We start from the raw sequence: 18664 nt of genomic DNA on the forward strand, positions 1-18664 counted from the left end.
GTTGTTAAGTAAAAGGATATCCACATAGGGGGTTGTAATGAAAGAAACCGATTTGTGGGAGCTTCCTTGGGTCAGGCCAAAGAGATGGGAGTTTAGGGAAGAGCAGGCACTAGGGAGAAGCCAGGAAATAATAAATTTCCTCTAAAGAGACAGCTGCTTCCTGGTGTTACTCCAGAAACAAGACAAGAGATGGCCAGTAAGTGATTCACTGTGGTGACAAATCACTGATTGACTGTCACAACTGTGATGCAGAAATTCAGTTTTAGTTTCCTCTCCATTATTTCCAATCTCTTATAAGTCACTGCACCACTTAGGGTATCCTGAGGACTTAAAAGGAGGTGCAGTGATCAATGTCATGAAGCCAACAACCTGCGGAGTGTTGCCAAGACCGTAGGGGTGCTGGAGAAAAGGGCCAGAAACAAGAGCTAGAGGAGGGCATGATTATCCCCATGGGATCTGCAGAAACTCCACAGGGCATGATGGTTGCATACAGCTGAATATTTTTGTTTGGATTTTAAAGGAAAGGGTAAGAGAAGGCTTGCGACCCGAGGGCATATTTGGTTATAACCAGAGGCTGGTGATCACTCATTTTGAGGACCTAGTTTTAATGTCTTGCAGATATGGTCTCTAAAGATATAGAGGATATCAACCCTAAGAAAGTATAGCCTGAAGGAAATGTTAGAAAGTAAAAGGCTTGCTTTCTCCTCTTTGTTTTCTGGCTTTCAACAGAAGGTCAGGTGCAGCATATCATCCTTCACCAGCAAGAAAATCTGAGACAATTTCCTAAGGACAGGCCTCTGGCAGGATGTTCCTGGAGCTTAGTTTACTATTCCAACCACAGATCAATGTGTTTTAGACATTCCTTCTGATCCAAGGGGCACCACTTTTGGGTCAAGACAAGATTGCAGGCTAATTCATTAGGATATCAGAGAGACAATGGACAAAATTCAAGAAAACACACAGCAGATACCTTTGCATCCTGTCCTCTGCTAGAACTTTCAGGGGAGTCCTTGGGAAATTTAGAGGGCTCACTCTAAAACTTTGAGGAATGAGGGGCTGAAAACTGAAAGTGAATTATTTAAAATATCCTCTTTGTAATTCACAGACTTTAATGTGCACATATCAGGATACATTCCTCCTAGCTGACATATCACCTAGCTAAGGTAGACCCTTCTTTGGCATTTCTAGAGGATGTAGGAATGAGACGTGTTTGGGGCTCCAGAGGCTATCAGAAACAGTGCCCAAGAAGCCCTCGAGCTACTAAAGGATGGCTGGGTATGAAATGAGGTGAATCTCCTCCCTCGAACATTATTTATCTAGATATTAAGAGGCTATCTCCAGTGGTGGCTCAGGGCACACAATCTATAGCATAGATTGTAAGTATCAGTGTCTTCTCTGATGTGGACTTAGTACCTTTAAGGGACATAAGTCCTAGGTGGCTGACCCCTGCCAGCAGTTACCTTACTATAGGATGGGCTTCTATTGGGTTGTGAGAACCTTCTCAAGGCATCAGTCTCAGCTTTTCTAGATCCCTTACCTGCCCCCAAGTCTACAAAGGATGGTGACCTTCAAGAATTGATGGAAGTGTTCTTGGGGCACCTGGGTGGCTCAGTTGATTGTCTGACTTTGGCTCAGGTCATGATCTTGTGGTATGTGGGCTTGAGCCCTGCCTTGGGCTCTGTGCTGACAGCTCAGAGCCTGGAGCCTACTTTGGATTCTGTGTCTCCCTCTCTCTTTCTGCACCTTCCCAGCTCATGCTCTGTATCTCTCTCTCTCAAAAATAAACATTAAATTTTTTTTTAAAGAATTGATGGAAGTATTCTTTAAACCATATACATCTACCATATCTACAAAATAGTTTCTTTCTGTTGGTAAGTAATCTATCTTAGATCTCCAAGAAATTGGGTTGGGTATGTAAGACAGGTGTCAGAGGCACACTTAGGGACTGTTTCTTTGAGGAAAAGATTTTTGACACCCAGTTTGTCAATTTTTATTCAACTTGTCTGAAAGGATATTGTCAACTTCCCTCATGAAATTTCTCTTGTAGAGTTCCCCATTTAACCCATTGCCACTCTTGTTCTCCCTTTTGTTCAGCCCAAGCCCTAGAGGCATCGACCACTTATTTTTCTTACTTCTACTTCTATGTATTTCACATCCATCCATTGTTTGCAATTTTCATTATTATCAGTTGAACCCATATTCTCATTGGTGTCCCTTGAATGAACTGTTTGCTTGACAGACTGATTCATTCACTCATTCATTCTACACCCATTTTCTAAGTGCCTCTTTTGTGTTGGACACAAGATAGAATTCCTGCCTTCAGGAATTTCACCACCAAGTGGATGAAACAGACACGTAAGTGGACATTTCAAACAAGTGCAAAGCAAAACCAGAAGTGTTAGAAATGTATATACACACTCAGGGCACCTGATGGCTCAGTCGGTTAAGCGTCCAACTCTTGCTTTTGGCTCTGGTCATGATCTCGCAGTTTGTGAGTTCAAGCCCGACACTGGGCTCTGTGCTGACAGTGCAGAGCCTGCTTGGGATTCTCTGTCTCCTGCTCTCTGTCCCTCCCCAACTTGCTCTCTATCTCTCTCTCAAAACAAATAAATAAATAAACATTAAAAAAAAAGAATACACAATCATACACAAGCACATGGGAGAAGGAACAATGACCCTGGGCTTTGGCGACAGTCCCTTGCTTGTCCCTCTTCCAGGGGTGGGTGCCTACTCTTCTCTGTCCTACTCACTGAAGCCAGGTTAATTTCCCAAAGCAGTGTTGCGAGGCCAATATTCCTAACAGGGATTCATCTAGCACCTGCAGGACTTCCTCACACACACATGGACTGATTATCAAAGGCACCTGCCTGTGTCTTTTTGCTGTGGCTCTAATTGTTAGAAAGTCTTTGGAATATATCACCTAACTACTCTGTTGTTAGAGAAGTCTGGCTAATGGAATTTTATTATGTTGGCCCATTGCCAAGTTCTTAACAGATACTATGGTGTAAAAGGGCAAAGGTGGGAAGAAAGAACTTGTTGAAAGGGAGTTAGAAGAAGGAAATGTAAGAAAGCTGAACACAAATGTTAGCTACTTTACGACTGTCTTATGGACCAGTCCTTTTTAGTTATGGTGACTTTGATTATCAGCGTTTGCACCATGTTCATAAAAAAAAAAAAAGATACATGGTTTGATAAGAGTATCTTTTGATTCACAAATATAAATTATATGAAATTAATCATCTTCGGTTATGTATTTCAAATGTTTTTTTAACTAAAAGAATATCCGCTCATGAAACTAATGAGCAACAATCTCGACGTGTGGGCACTTTAAATATACATATGCCTCTGAATTTGAGATAGATTTTTAAAGATCTATTTTGGTCACTGTTAAAGTAAAGCAGGGCAAAGTAATTCTTTCCAACAGTAATAACCACCTCTTGGTTGTTCCAGGAATGACTATGCTCTGTGGATTTCTCAAATGGAATTTTCTTTGTACTAGGCAAATATTGAGACAACATTTAAGTTGGCTCGAGTCTGTCTATATTGACTTCAGGAAGCAGCAAATATCATGGGACAATACAAGGGTGAGAGAGGGAATCTTGCAGTCATTACCACCAAGGCAAGATGAAGCATACATTCACAGAAAGTTGACCATAAGGATTTTCTCTCACTAATATAGTATAAAAGCACAGACTAAGTCCTATTAAGTTTGGGAGAGTTTAATAGACATAAACAAAATGAGACTTTTGCATGCAGAAATATGGCTCCATCTACAATTTTCTAAACTGCTTTGATCTTTGTATAAAATCCTATTTGAATCATTTAATGTATTATCACAAGGCACATGGCATACATCCTACCTTAATGTGACACCATAAATGTCCTTATGGCTAGCTGTGCTCCCTGAATCCTTTTATGAGGATGTTATTGAGAATTTAAGCAGATCCTAAACTAGGACACCAGATTCATGTGCAATAAAATATACTGTTAGTCTCATGATTTAAAAATGGAAGATTATATAAATGCGTATTTCTGGATGTATAGCTGGCCTAATGTGTATGATATTACATTTGTATTTAACAAATGCAAAGTCCAGTTGAATTAATGAGGGCCTAATAGGAGAATGAAGGAGAGAAAAAGACGAATCAAATAAAGAACTCGTCAATAATAGATGAGTATAGACACCCCTCATTCAATTAATGTTCCATTCAAGTGACTTTCCTTGATTAGTGAGGCTAGCATCTTTACGTATCATTTAGAAAATCTTCCTACATACTTAAATGGAGTGTGTTAATTAAACTTTTCTGTAGCAAACTTCAGTCAGGTTGTTTGGACTGCTTTTATTAGCTTTATATGAGCCTAACCAAATTGAATAGACTTTATTTTAATTTATACTTTAAATGCCTTCTTCATTCAATAAAAAAAGTGAAATTTCCCTTAGGTGGGAGAAAAAGGATGATTTTTGCCATAGTTTCAATGTAGCATATGCCACAATTATCATCAAGATGTTGTTCAATATGTGGAGAAGGTGATTAAGAAAACACGTTCTGTGACACAGAAAAGAAAATGAAATTTAACTTCCTGCCGGATATGTTAACCAATGGAAAACACGAGGAAAACAATGTTCTTCTGTAGGGTATTTATGTATTTGTCCTGGTTTGTGTTCTTTATCTGTAAACTGATAAGAACAGATACTACACTTGATCTTAGTCAAAAGGCCGAGAAGTGACTGTGTTCTTTATCTCTAAACTGTTCACTCTGTTTTGGTGAAGATTAGCTCTTCTTGCAATGTTTTCTAATTTTCTAAGTTACTCTTTCTAATGTTTCTAAGTTACTCTTGTAAAATAAACGAAACTTGGAAGCACAACTCCAAAATCAAGATATACTGTTTAATTACCGGGTGATGTTCTTACTACACTTCCCCTATGACTTACCCTAATTTAATAGGTCTCTTCAACATTATAGGTGGTACAAGTGGAATGGCAGGTGACATATTTTGTGACTAAACAGTTACTGTAGACAATATTATACAGATAACAAGACACATGCACACAGGTTGCATATGGCTTTATGACTTCAGCAATTCTGCTAGGTTTTCAATGAAAAGGAGTATATTTTCTCTGTTTCCTAGAATCTCCTGTCATTCCTCTCCAGAACCTCTTCCTTTGAAGAGAGCCATGTAGACTGGGGACACATGGTGACTAAATCCTTGTGCTGAGAACACATGTGCCATTACCAGTTACTTATTATCCACTACATGTCATCTATCTAGTCATCCGCCCATCTACCTACCTACCTACCTACCAATCTATGTGTTTGTGTCTGCAAATGTGCTATAGTTTTTACTGACTCAATAGGTGAATATATGCAAGCTTATCCATACCTCCTTCACCAAATATTTATTGACCATGTTGTGCCAGATACTGTGCTTTTTATTTCGTTTCTCCCTAAAAAAATGCAGATTAGAAAATATTTTAGTTACCCATAATAATTGGGAAATATTAGGTAAAAAGTACAGAATAGAAGTAGTTAAAAGAAAACTAAGCTCTGGCCTTAGCCCTGCCACTACCCACTTCTTGGGACTTTGGGCATTTCCCTCTGACTGTGTTGGTCTTAACTTTTTCATTTGTATAATGAAGGAACAGGACCAGACAATCTTTAAAAAATCTCCCTGGGTACAAAATGTCAGAGTTCCAAATATGGAAGTATTTTATACTTTATAACGTTGAAAACGGGCTAAAATAGTGCTTCTCCCAGAAGAACAACGACATTGATCTTATTTAGGTTACAAGCATTCCAATGTGAGAAAAAGGCAAATATTGTGCTTCTAACCCCTGCTTAAGAATCTGAGCCCAGGCAAAAAGAAATTGGGCATTCACAGAACTGTTGAACAAAACAAGTGTGAATGACTGTAAACATTTCATAAATTTCACGTGCCATAAAATGTAACAGTCAAATCAGTACCCCTTGTCTATAGTTGCTCGATAAGTGGAGGATGAGGATAGAAACAAGATTTCCCAGCCTCTCTATTGCTTCAGGGTATTTGAACATCCTCCAGGGGCCAAGCATCAGTGTCCCCTGTAGTTGGGCCAATTGGAACTAACATCTGACCATCAGGGTCTTCTCTTAATCCAGCTATCAAACACAAAAGGAAGTGGCCTTTAGGAGAATATTTACAAATGGAGAAAGTTTGGGCTGTTACCAGTTTGGGCCCATATATACAAAGAAAATAAGTGGTGTGAATCTGTCAACATGCAACAATTTCTCTGATTTGTGACACCGGCTTTCCCATTTCTTTCTTTTATTTTTTTTTGAAGAGTATGCACCAACTGAAAATAGTCATTTTTAAAATGACAAAAAAAAAAAAAAGAGGACAAACAGTTTCTAAGTCAGTGCTGGAATATAATATATACATGAATCTTTGGCTGGGCCAAAAAACTTGGCAAGTCTTCAACATTTTGGTTAGCATTTGGTTGACTTAAAAAGTTATATGGTTAATTCATATAAATTATATAAAAATGAAGATAAATAAATATGTAAGCAAAATTAAAGGATACTATAATCCTACCATCCAGACACAAGCAGTTGACATCCTGTATAGTCTTCTAGTCTTCTGCAATGTATACACACATTATACATATTATGTCTGTATTTATATTCATCTATAAATCCATGCCATCCTGCAGGCATATCTAGGTGTCCAAAGAGCTCTGGAGATGACGATGTTGGCACACCTGTGTGTGTGTACATCTGTGTCCTAAGGCACCCCATTTGGGAAGCTTTGCTCTACACTCTCCATAAATTTGACTGTCTGAAACCAGCATCGTCAGCACTGCAGTGAAGCAGTAGCTTGATTTCTTGGAAAGCACCCACGGTTCTTATATCTGCCCCTCACTTCAAAAGAGCTGGCACAAGTCCAGTTAGCATAAATTTGGCTAAATTCTACACGAGTGTTGGAGAGCACAGAATTCTTTACTGTCCAAGTCCCACTTTTAGAATAAAGCCATTGTTGAGGCACCTGGGTGGCTCAGTCAGTTAAGCGTCCGATTTCAGCTCAGGTCATGATCTCGCGCTCCGTGAGTTCGAGCCCCACGTTGGGTTCTCTGCTGACAGCTTGGAGCCTGGAGCCTGCTTCTGATTCTGTGTCTTCCTCTCTCTCTGCCCCTCCCCTGCTGATGCTCTGTCTCTCTCACTCTCAAAAAATGAATAAATGTTAAAAAAAAATTATTAAATAAAGCCATTGTAACTGTGTCCTTACTGACATGTCTCTCCTCTCCCTCCTCTGGACATTGCACCAGGGTGGACGGGCCCAAATCTGTGTCCTGAGATGGGCATGGAGAAATGGTGTGCTGAGTCCTGAGCACAGAGGGAGGCAAGCAGGTACTATAGGTAGCACCTGTGCACTTCAGTTCCTCAAGCATGACTGACCTCATGCCAGGCACCATGCACGAGCACAAGATGAGGCTTTCGCCCTCAATGTACAAAGCTGGTTTGAAGCAGACACATATATTGTTAGAATCAACATGGGAAGTACAAGCTGCTGCTGTCGTCACTGGTTTATGTTTCCTCAAGTTCCTTTAGGGTAGGGACACATCTATTCAGTCTATTTTGTCTCTTCTCAATGGGAAGCACAGTTTGGGGCACAAAGAAGGTGCTGGAACACTTGGCTGGTAGACTTAGTATTGAGCTGCAGTGGTAGATGTGATAAACTTCCTGCCCAGTTATAGTCTCCATAGGTCTTTAGTTATGCTAATTACCCATGTTTTGCCCTAACTGGCTAGGGATTCTGTATGTCACAGCGGGAGGGCACAGAGGGTGCATTCATGGCAGTGGCTTGTGTCATTCCATTACTATCACCATGCAAAGGTGTTTCTACTCCTAAGGCAAAACACGGTGTTGCCAAATTCCAAAAACAGAAAGGAACACATGTCGTCAGTGGCAACCAAACTTCGTTTCTGTCATGAATCACTGTGGCCTCATTCTGACAGGTCCAGTTGCAACCTAGCCCTGGATCACACCAAGTAGTGACTCAGCTACATTGAGACTTCAGATGCTATTTTTAAGGGGGGGGGGGTGGGTAGGGGAGGTACAGAGAAGCTATATTGTTTTCCTGAATTTTAATAGCCTAAACTAAATCTTTAGGAGAAGTTAACTGCCCCCAAAATTATGTAATTTATACAGTTTACTTTTTATATCATAGTTTGCCCATGAAGTCACAAATCATTCTCATGACCAAAATTGATCTGATCAAAATGGAAGAGGGAAGTTTTCAGAAGAGTCTGGGTCCAAGGAAAGCAACTGTGGTGCACAGTGGAAAGAACGCCAGCCTGAGAGTCAGAAAGCCTGGCCTTGGTACGCTTAGTAGTGACATTTGGAGTGACCGGTTAGTGAGGCTGGGCCAGGTGTGCTGGGGGGAGTCTTGGGGACTGCGGGTGTGGGTGAGTGTGGTCTGCCCTGCTGGCTTTGTGCTTTGGATCTGGTGAAGGAGACTGTCCTGACCCCAGTGAACCTGCCTGAGACTCCACATACTTCGATGCTGTCTTTGTGCTCTTATCTTCCCACCGAAGGGGCTCTGCTGTTTCCTAACTCTCATATAGCCACCTACTGACTCCTGTGTTCATCCACTCATCCTTCTCTGGAGTTTCTCCAAATGCCACCTTCTCTTGAGTGATCAGAACAGCACACATGTTTCCAAAGTAGATACATGATATTTTTGTTGAAAACTAGGACAGTGTTTTCCTCAAATCCTCATTCCTCACGATGATTGGAATTTTGTTTCCTCTCCTGGCACCGTCCCTATCTTCAGGGGAACATCCCACCTACAGTGAGTCTTAACTTTAATTCTTGGACAAAAGTGGAAGGCTCATAGGTGTTCACCTCTCCACACTCGTGTGGTTTCTCCTGTGCATGTCCCCTCACCGCTGTTGGTAGAGTAAGCCATCTAGCTTCAGAGATCTCTCGTGACACAAATTCTACTCTAAAAAGTGTTCCTTTGATGGAAACATTTTTAAAAGGTAAATGACCCTCTGTAAACATGTTTTTGGTTCTTTGAGGAAGTCCTTCTTTTCTATTTTTTTCCAGAGTAAACACTCTTTCAGGTTGGAAGGCCTAGGGAGAAATAATACCCAAACTGGCCCTATGACTCTGAGAGGAAGCGGTTAATGAAGGGAGGGGGCTAATAATCTACAGAGAAATCTGTTATCACAATGATGCTGGATATAAGGATTCTTTCTGGAACTTCAGGAAGTTCCGAATAGAAACAAAGAACTGCACAGAACCCCAGTTTAATGCTGAGATTTCCTGTTGCCACACCACACAATTCAATGCCTGAACAGCTCATTAACCAACCACTTTGAGCAACAAAGCCGTCCAACTCTGGGGACAGGAAGAGCGGAGACAGAGTGGGAGTAGCTCCTACGTCATGTTCTGAAAGCTCAGTCGTGGAGCCTCATTTTTTCTTTCTGAGGAACTCATGGACGCTGAAACTTCCTCCTCCTCAGCTGTTGGCCAGCAGCAGGCCCTAAATTAGTTAAATTTAACTATAATAAACATGCTGCAAATGAATTATATTTAACTCTAACAGCCACCTCAGGGTTTGTCTCGAGATGGAATAATTTTAGCTTATGCCACCATACGTCCCCTAACTAAGGCAGAAAGTAATTACCTAAGCATTTACCATAACAAGTTCACTGACACTCACTATTTATTATAGTGTGTGAACATTCAAGTCTTTTGTATAGTCAGGCAAAGACTGTAGGCTGCTGAATGGGTAGTCTCGGATGGATGCAATAGGGACATCAAAAATAAAAATGTTTCAGGCAAATATAAATCCGGTAGAACCACCTAACTTCATCTTCATTAACAATTAGTAATAATTTTGGAGAGTCCCAGTTGAAACTTTTATAGTGTCAGTAGAACAAGGCCAGCTAAGAAATTGAACACTGTAGGTCAGATGATAAGCTTTTTGAGAGAAAAGGTACATGGAAACACTTATAAAGTGTATTTATTTAAAAACAACAACAACAACATAAAATTGGGCTTCAGTGCTATGCATGCTAATGAGAAATCATGTTTATCTATCCATTAAAGCAGGATCTTACTCAGTAGCATTTGGTTCGGGGAACAGTCTGTGTTTCTCAAAGTACCTACAAGTAATAACAACTTAAACTGCCATTCCTCATAAAATATTCTGATATTCTATACTTCATTTGTTCTGAATAATCTCCCCATTTGAAAAATTCTCACTTATTCACTCATCCCTTGTGCATTTATTATGCATCAGTTGTGGGCTGAGTACTATAAATGTAAAGAACAATAAGACATGGTCTCTGCTTTCTAGAAGCTAAGAGCTGAGTAGGAGACACAGCCCTGTAAACAGATGACTTCCTGCAGTGTGATATCTGCAATGATTAGTGAGGTATACTGCCTGTTCAATGAAAGTTAATTTGTTTGGTATTGATTTATGGGATTCAAGAAGGAGAACCTAACTATGACTTGACGAATAGCCAAACTGCCTGGGGCTGGCCCTGGCCACTGCACACGCTTTGTATACATGTGCTTTTAGGGCAGAATCACCCATATTTAAGCGCATATGTCATTAACATGCTACATTTAATTGGTATATGTGATCTGTGAAGCTTCATGTTTTCACTTCTTGCCTTAAAGAGGCTTACAAGAGAAAATATATAATAAAAAACGTTTAGATATGAATGAAAATGAAGAATAAATATGAGGGGTGGTATGTTCTTGACGCCTTTTCAAGCCAGACTCATTTCAGCCCACTCCCTCCCTGTTCCCCTCCAGAGGCCATGAGCCATATGAGCAAATACAAAGAGAGACCTGCAGGTGTGGGTTGAGAATGAGGTACAAGGGTGCTTTGGCCAACTCAGACCCTCTTGTCCTTCACCAGCTCTGGACTGGGGTGCTGGGTGTTGTTGAAGCTGACAAGGTGCTAGCCCAGCATCCCCTCTGTTAGGCTGCCTTCTCAGCTGATTCTCTCAAGAGCCCACAGAGGGCAGGAGAGGCTCATAGGGCAGGATTCAGCAAGTCCAGACTTGTGGCTGAAATCCATCTAGTGGCACCTCTCTCCTGACAGAACAGTGTGGGGAGGGGAAATTTCAGGAAGAGTAGGCCTGCAGAGATCAGGAAAGGGCAATGCAAACAGCAAGCTCTGAAGGCTTCTGCGTAGAGCCGGATGACCTTCACCCCCAGCCCTGAGCCTCTTCCCCACCAGAGTGAAAGGGAAAGTGGTGAGTAACATAATTCTTAAGATTAAATTTACCTGCACCTTAAGGCAAGCCAGGTTTTTCTTGGCAGTTAACTCTTAAGACATTTCTCACAGAAGGTTTTATAGAGGGGGTGCTGAAGGATAATAATGGATAAGATCCTCAGCAATCTTCCTGTTGGACATTCGGTAACACATTGCATATGGCTGTTTCTTACAGGACCTGATGATGAACGCCTAGTACAAGCTGCTCAAGCTTCTCTCCATGAAGGCCCGAATAACGATGTGGACACGGTGTTATAAAATGATTCCCACAGCAGGATGGGAATTAACATTTGTTTGTTTGTTTCAGGTATGCGCTAGGTACTCCAGATTTATTATTTAAACACAACTGTCTTGAAAACACTACCCAGTAAGTATTACTATCCTCATTTTTACAAGTGAGCATACGGAGACCCAGAGAAGTTAAGTAACTTGATCAAGGCATACAGCAACCAAAAGGTAAAACCAGGATTCCAGCTTGGATATGTCTTCAAAGCCACACCTTTTTGCTTCAGCTGTTTCTAAATAATATTCTTTATTATAATATTCTTTATAATATATTTATATAAATATATATATTTATAATATTCTTTTTGAAATGTTTTGCCTGAATCAAGATGTAAAAACCACCTAAAAATCAATTCATTTAGTTAGGTTTTAGGGGTTCTTTTCCAACTGATTTCTCTGATGATCTGACCAAAATGATCAATTGGCTGGCTATTTCACTGTCATACAGACATTTGGGTAAGTCAGTCCCACACTTAAACTGGTGCAATATCATTTATATTAGCTGTCGCTGTCCAGCGGTACAAGAGCAAACATAAATATTTGCTAACGTGGCTGCGTATAAAAGACAAATAAAACTCACATTATATACAAGTCACCCCCATTTATAAGTAAAATTCAACATAACTGAAGCTACTGAACCCTACATCATCCCTTGGGGGAAAAAGCCATATTTAAAAACCTCTCATCTGTTTTCAGACCAACTATTTATTGTCAGCGTACAGAGACTTCTGAAGGAGTCGAGCTGAGGAACAGCTGAGAGAAACTCTCTGATGACGGGCATGAAAGCAGTGTGTGCCAGGAAACAATAAAGCAGGGGGTTGGAGACAAAACTCAGCAGCTCAGGAAGCACACACACCACAGGCATAATTTCTCATCAGTGTCAGAAAGTGCTTCTCCTGCTCTAAGAGGTGGTCACCAGCAGCCAACACAGTTTAAGAAGAGAGAGCATCTGTCTTCATCAACCCACTCAAGGTGTGTTTACCTACTGGAAACTCAGAGAAAAAGAAATGTAAACCAACTAAATGTGGTTGATGTCTTCACCTCTCTTTGCTCTGTCTCCATTTCTCCATTTGCAAACTAAGAGCTTTGAACAGAGCTAAGGGCTCATCTGGGTCTGACATTCTATAATTCTATGAATTTAGCCACTGGCTCTATGACTAGTATTGATTTTTTTAAGGGGTTATCTTTAATATCAAATGATACTTCTTTTTTCTCCCCAGATTTTGGTTTTGTTGGTCATGATCTTAATCACATTTTGATCATTTTGTCTATTTTTGTATCTCTAGTGTCTAGCACTGCATATGCACGGTACATGGCAAATCTTCATCATGCACTAAATATTGATTAAACTTTTGTCTCTCCTTTCAACTGGCAAGCCTCCTGGAGCTCCCGGTAGTGAACAGGAGAAGACTCAATACGGTTCTTGCACAATGAGGCTGGCTGCCCTCTTGTTATCAAGAGTCACTCATGGAGCATCTAGATTGGCACCTCTTCCAATTCAAAGCACATTCTGGGACCTGCAGTGGCTGTTAATCAGCAAGTGTTTACTGAGCTTGCTTTAATGTGCTTTGCTCCCTCTCTCTCTCTAAAAAAAATAAATAAATAAAAAAATAAAAATGGTGCCCTTTACTTCTGTTTCTTTTAGGTAAGAAATAAATATTCTAAGTTAGTTGAGGGAGTTGGATTTTTCTTTGTATAGTTCGCCACTCCTATTTCAGGGCATTACACATAGGAGGAACTCAATATTTGGGGGTTAACGGAGTTCAGTGATTTAATAAACACCACAGTCTTTTCAAGCACAGTACCCTAGATCTTCTATGGCTAGGAACCCTCCTTTCCTACTTCTGGATCCTACCGTGGGGCTAGATGCACCTCCTCTTTTTAGGTCTCTTCAGTGTCAATGCCTCTACAATTATAGCCACCTCTTTTCCCTCATGATACTCTTGCCAGATCACCAACTCGTTCTATTCAGAAGAGTGCAATTGCCGTAAAGAGAAAGCAGGAGGCTCTCACCTCTCACTTCTGCTGCGATGTCACCCTGTAGCTGGTTTGTGGCTAGCTTTTGGTTTACCCACTTGAATTCTGCCAGGGTGTGTTTTGTGAAAGAATTAAAAAGGCAATACTATGTAGTTAAACTTCAAAGGAAATAGTTAAAGGAAAGAAGCACAATTTCCATTATCTTTCCAAATGGCTAAATGCATTTCAGCCCCTTATGTTTCCAAAAACTGTTTATAATGTACTTTTCTCTATTCTAGGTCACTGAAACGCCTGCCCTGGGCTATGTGTTTCTGGCTCAGACATCCTCATATGAGGGGAAAATGAATACAATAGAAACATAAAGCATACAGCCTTATTATCAAGCAGATAGAAACCACCTCATATACACACACCCATGCCTCTGTGTCTCCTTGACATTCTCATCTCAAATCCCTCAGGAGTGTGTGAGTACTAAATCTCTAAGAAATTCTTTCTGTTTTGAAGACAAACTGCATTATGGCCCCAGCATACCTGTCTAGTCAGCATTCTCTGCGCATTCTCAAAGCTGTGCCCCATGGGCTCAAGAAACACAGTAGACCGCCAGCCCTAGCATTGTCCCTAGAGTGGGCCTAAGGAACATGGCCTCCTACCCACCTGCTGCATCTCCTCCATTGCCATCAGCCAGCTGAGGTTCCAGGCTTTAGGGATATTAGAGGGTCCCCAAGGAAAGCCACCAGTCAGCACCTTGGCCAGCTGAGCCTCAGTTTAGGTTCTGTCAGGACAATAGTCTTATGTGACCACCCAGATTCTGCTTAACAAACACCCCGTTGTTAGAAAGCTCTTTGTACGAGCTGAGATCAACCTCTTATAATTTTCTCCTACTGGTCTTAGTCCTGTGCCTGAAAGAGTATATTCCATTTTCATCATGAAATTGTCTCTTTAAAACAACATAAAGTAAACAAAAAGCCATCATCATTGGGTATGGAGGAATAGAGAAAACTAGGTAAAGAGTACTGGATCAAACTGATAAAGAGAAGCTTCTGTGTGATGAAGAAGCAGTGGAAACAGGACCCTTCCAATCTCTTCTTTGTCCAACTGTCTTTGAACTATGAGGGGACAGACCCAGAGAAATCGCTGGAGAGCAACAGTTATAAAATTTGACAAGTACATAATAAGTGCCTACTCTGAGGAAGGTCTCATGTTAGTGCTAGGTGCAGAGATGAGGTTCCTGTCCTCAATATCTCATGTTCTACCAAGAGAAATAGACAAATCCAGATCTAAACACAATACAATGTCCATTATTCAAAACATTTACAGTCATGGAGTTATGGGTTACTTTGTGCTTTTGAGATGACACTTTTTGTGAATTAATTATTCATCTAAAATAGAAGTAGAGGAAATCAAAGGAAGTCAATTTTGGGATATGGATATACCAGGGAAATCACTGATGCAAGACCAAGGAGAGATATGTAGACTCTCTTGGTCATGAATCCATGCCCAGGACTTGGGGGCTGATTTCCTGGGTGGGAGGTGATGCCCTTCCCTAACATGGCCCTAATGGCAATGCCAGCTGTCTTGAGGGCCAGGCCAGCTCAGAGGACATTTTCTAAGTGGGATTGAGTTGAAGGGGTCTACTTGGCTCTTAGCCACTCAGATATCTTTGATTTCTGGCCCTTTCTCTCCTCTTCTAGTGCAGGAGAGTTTCTATCTTCAGCATAAAATTAGCATAGAGATGAAGCCATTTCAGGGGATATACAGTGAATTGACACAGTAGACATTACGTTTTTCATTTCTAAAATGAAAAAGTTACCTTTTTTCTTTAAAATCCCAAGACTGCCACTTAATTTGTGTTAGCCTGCACTTCCACTGTTGCTCTGTCAACAGTGGAGCAGTGCTGAGGAAGGCTGAAGAAGGTGGAGGAAGATAGCAGCTGTGGGCTGTGAACAGAGTCATCTATCCATGGGGACACCTAAGCACCTGCAGGGCATGGCACTGGGCAGCTTGTGGACAGTTCATCCTTGGAGCCTCTAGGAGACACACTGGTAATGGCCCAGGAGCGAACAATAGTGCTGACCAAATCTTGTCTCAAGATATATAGGGCAGAACCTGGTCCAAATTCACTCCTGTCTGTCTCTGACTTCCCTCACATCATTTCAAAGGCTTCTTCACTCTCCTTCCTTTTCCTACTGGAAAAAAAGATTCTGAGTAGCCAGGCTGGGATGAATGACAAATTTGCCATGGAACTGGCCCCACCTCTTCTTCCTCACCAACTTTTGTCTTTTTTTAGGTTTTCTCACGTCCCTCCTCTCCTCTCTTTTAAGCTCTTAAGTTCTTTCCACTTTTTCATTAGTGGATTGCTTCTGATCTCATCGGAAAACATTCTCTGAATCATTAACAATATAAGATGCTATGGAAAGCTGCCTGCTGGTGGCCCCAAAGGCAATCTCTCTTCAATGTCACTGTCAGAGCTTTTCAATTAAGGGAGCACAGAGTGGCTCTGAATAACACTGGATCTTTACAGCAAATGATTCCATCCAAACAGATTTAGGAAGAGTGTTTTCTGGAAAGTTCAATCATCTGATTCCATGGCTAAATAGTCTAAAAGAGCTAAAAAATAATGTTATTTATGTGTACCAAGCTGGAGGAAGGTATTCTGTGTCTCTGAGAGTCATGCTGTTCCTCCTGGGTGGGTGGGGTGGGGGTAGTGTTTTTAATGCAAAGGGAATAAATACTGCTTATTGCATATATGGAAAATGATAAATCAACATTCATATAATATAAAATCTTATTAGATCATATGAATTTAGACACTGTGAAAAACTGGACATACAATAACCTATTTTTAAAGTTGCATGTGTTGAAGACGAGGTGTCTCCTAAATGAAACCTCCAACAAAAGGAGGCAGGAAGACAGACTTCTGAAGCCCATTCTAGTATCTAAAATAGCTAGACTCTGTTAAGTGCTTAGTATGTGCCAGCTATTGTTCTAAGAGTTTTATATTAACTTTTTTCTTTTTAAAAAAATGTTTATTTATTTTTGAGAAAGAGAGAGAGACAGAACATGAGTGGGGGAGGGGCAGAGAGAGAGGGAGACACAGAATCCGAAGCAGGCTCCAGGCTCTGAGCTGTCAGCACAGAGCCCGACACAGGCCTCAAACTCATGAACTGTGAGATCACAACCTGCGCCAAAGTCAGATGCTTAACTGACTGGGCCACCCAGGTGCCCTGTGAGTTAACTCTTTCAATGGTTATAATAATCATATGAGATTAAGTAGTATTAGGTCTAGTTTATACAGAAGTAAAAAGGGGCACAAAGAAGTTCTAACCTGTCCAAGGTCACACATGGCCGGCAAATGGCAGGCCCGGCATTCAAACCCAGGCAGCCTTCCCCGGGCACCTTCCCTTTTGACCAGTGCTATTATACATTGCTAGCTTCTCATGAAAGAACCTGAAAAATAGCTAGTTAGCATCATTTTCTTAGATACTTATAATTTTGGTTAATTACTGAAAGTAGTATTATGCGGTCTTTACACACATTTCAACTAATCTAGGTAACACTTGTTCCTGAATTAGTTGAAATGGCAAATGCCAGAAATGGGAATGGCCTCAGTAGACAATACTTCTCTCTCTGACTACATCCTGAGAGGAATCCTGGGAGGCTCCTTCTGCACACAAGGGGTTACATGAAGCTTTGGAAGCTGGCAGTATGGGTAACGACTTCCACATTGCTGTTGGAGCAAGTGTAACATATAGCACAGAGGTGTTACGACAATGATTGTCATATTTCATAAATTACATTCTGCTATTCACAGGGAAGTCCCTGCAAAACTAAAGCAATAATATGCATACAGAACAGCAGTAATAATATTGTAAGCAATGCATTGTAAGGATGGGGACATATAACAAATGAAAAATACAGTCTGTAATAAAAAAGCTGAGAGAAGAAACGAATACTGTGAAAAAAACATATTGTGAATTTAAAAACATGTTGAGACAGAATAATTCATGGTAAGAAGTTAATAAAAAATTACAGTGGCCTGGATCCATGTCAAAGATAAGCCCAAGTAGAAAATCTAAGCAAAACAATAAAAACATTTTTTCCTTTTTTTTTTTCATTCAATGTAAAATATCTTTTTGTCCAGTTGAACACAGTAACTTCTGGAGAGATTAGTTCAATAAAAGGTTTCCCAATGAAGGAAGGAGGCTGGTGTGCTTTGGCAGTATGAGACCCCCAGAAAGGATCTGTGCCTAAGTCAAACCACAGGGGGACAGCCTCATCCTCATTCACAGCACCCACCACACAAAGGCCTGGCTTCTCTGCTCAGCCTGCTTCCCCACTCCATCACACTATTTCAAATGTTCTCCATTATCCTCAAACCACCTTGACCTGACCTCTCCCTCATTCATCCTCAAGAAAGCCCTCCCATGTACTTTACAGAGCAGAGAGAAGCCACTCAGGTGGGGACTCCATCAATTTCCAGTCGCTGAATTGAGAAACCTATAGTACCTGTCTCTCCATTCTGAGGTCAATGCTATTCACCTCCTTCAGCTTTGGGCACCATGATGTCTCGTCTTCTTTCAAGAACAATGCACCACTGGGTATGCCCTCTCTCCCTCACTCATGTAGTCAATCTCTCCTTCTCTACTGGATCCTTTTATTGACTTTTTAATAGACTTTATTTCTTAGAGGAATTTTGGGTTCACAGCAAAAATGGGAAGTAGGCACAGACATTTCCAATATACCCCCCTCCTACACACATGCATAGCCTACCTCATTATCAACATCTCCTGCCAAAGGGGATTTGTTACAACTTGGTGAATGTACACAGACACATAATCATCACCTACATCCATACTTTACATTGGGGTTCATCCTTGGTGTTTTTTGTTGACTTGGAAATACACAGAAGTCTACTACTTTTTTTTATAAAACTTTCCTTGACTCACACATCCCCTCCAACTACCACTTGGTCTCTCTCCTTCCCTTGAGTTGTCTCTCCTCATTGTCTCTATTTCCTCCCACTTTTTTCTCAATCCACTTTAAACCTCACCTCTGCCTCCCCAAAATGCTCATTTCTCAATAAGGTGGCCAATGACTCTTATGTAGCCTAAATAACAATGGCTCTTTGTTAGT

The 18664-nt window shown here is 40.9% G+C and overlaps 1 protein-coding gene, 1 long non-coding RNA gene and 1 pseudogene across 38 annotated transcripts in view; 1 reads left to right on the forward strand and 2 right to left on the reverse strand.

Annotated features, from left to right (window-relative positions):
- The window catches only part of FARS2 (phenylalanyl-tRNA synthetase 2, mitochondrial), a 618373-nt gene that overhangs the window by 170949 nt on the left and 428760 nt on the right, over positions 1-18664 (reverse strand). The gene's annotated exons all lie outside the window — the stretch shown is intronic.
- Positions 4632-4730, reverse strand: LOC111560724 (annotated as a pseudogene).
- LOC123385665 lies at positions 11111-13139 on the forward strand. The gene is made up of 4 exons (XR_006598612.1): positions 11111-11249; positions 11445-11576; positions 12251-12526; positions 12931-13139. It is a non-coding gene; the product is annotated as an uncharacterized LOC123385665 (long non-coding RNA).

The sequence above is a fragment of the Felis catus genome, chromosome B2, assembly GCF_018350175.1.
Source record: "Felis catus isolate Fca126 chromosome B2, F.catus_Fca126_mat1.0, whole genome shotgun sequence".
Taxonomy (NCBI): domain Eukaryota; kingdom Metazoa; phylum Chordata; class Mammalia; order Carnivora; family Felidae; genus Felis; species Felis catus.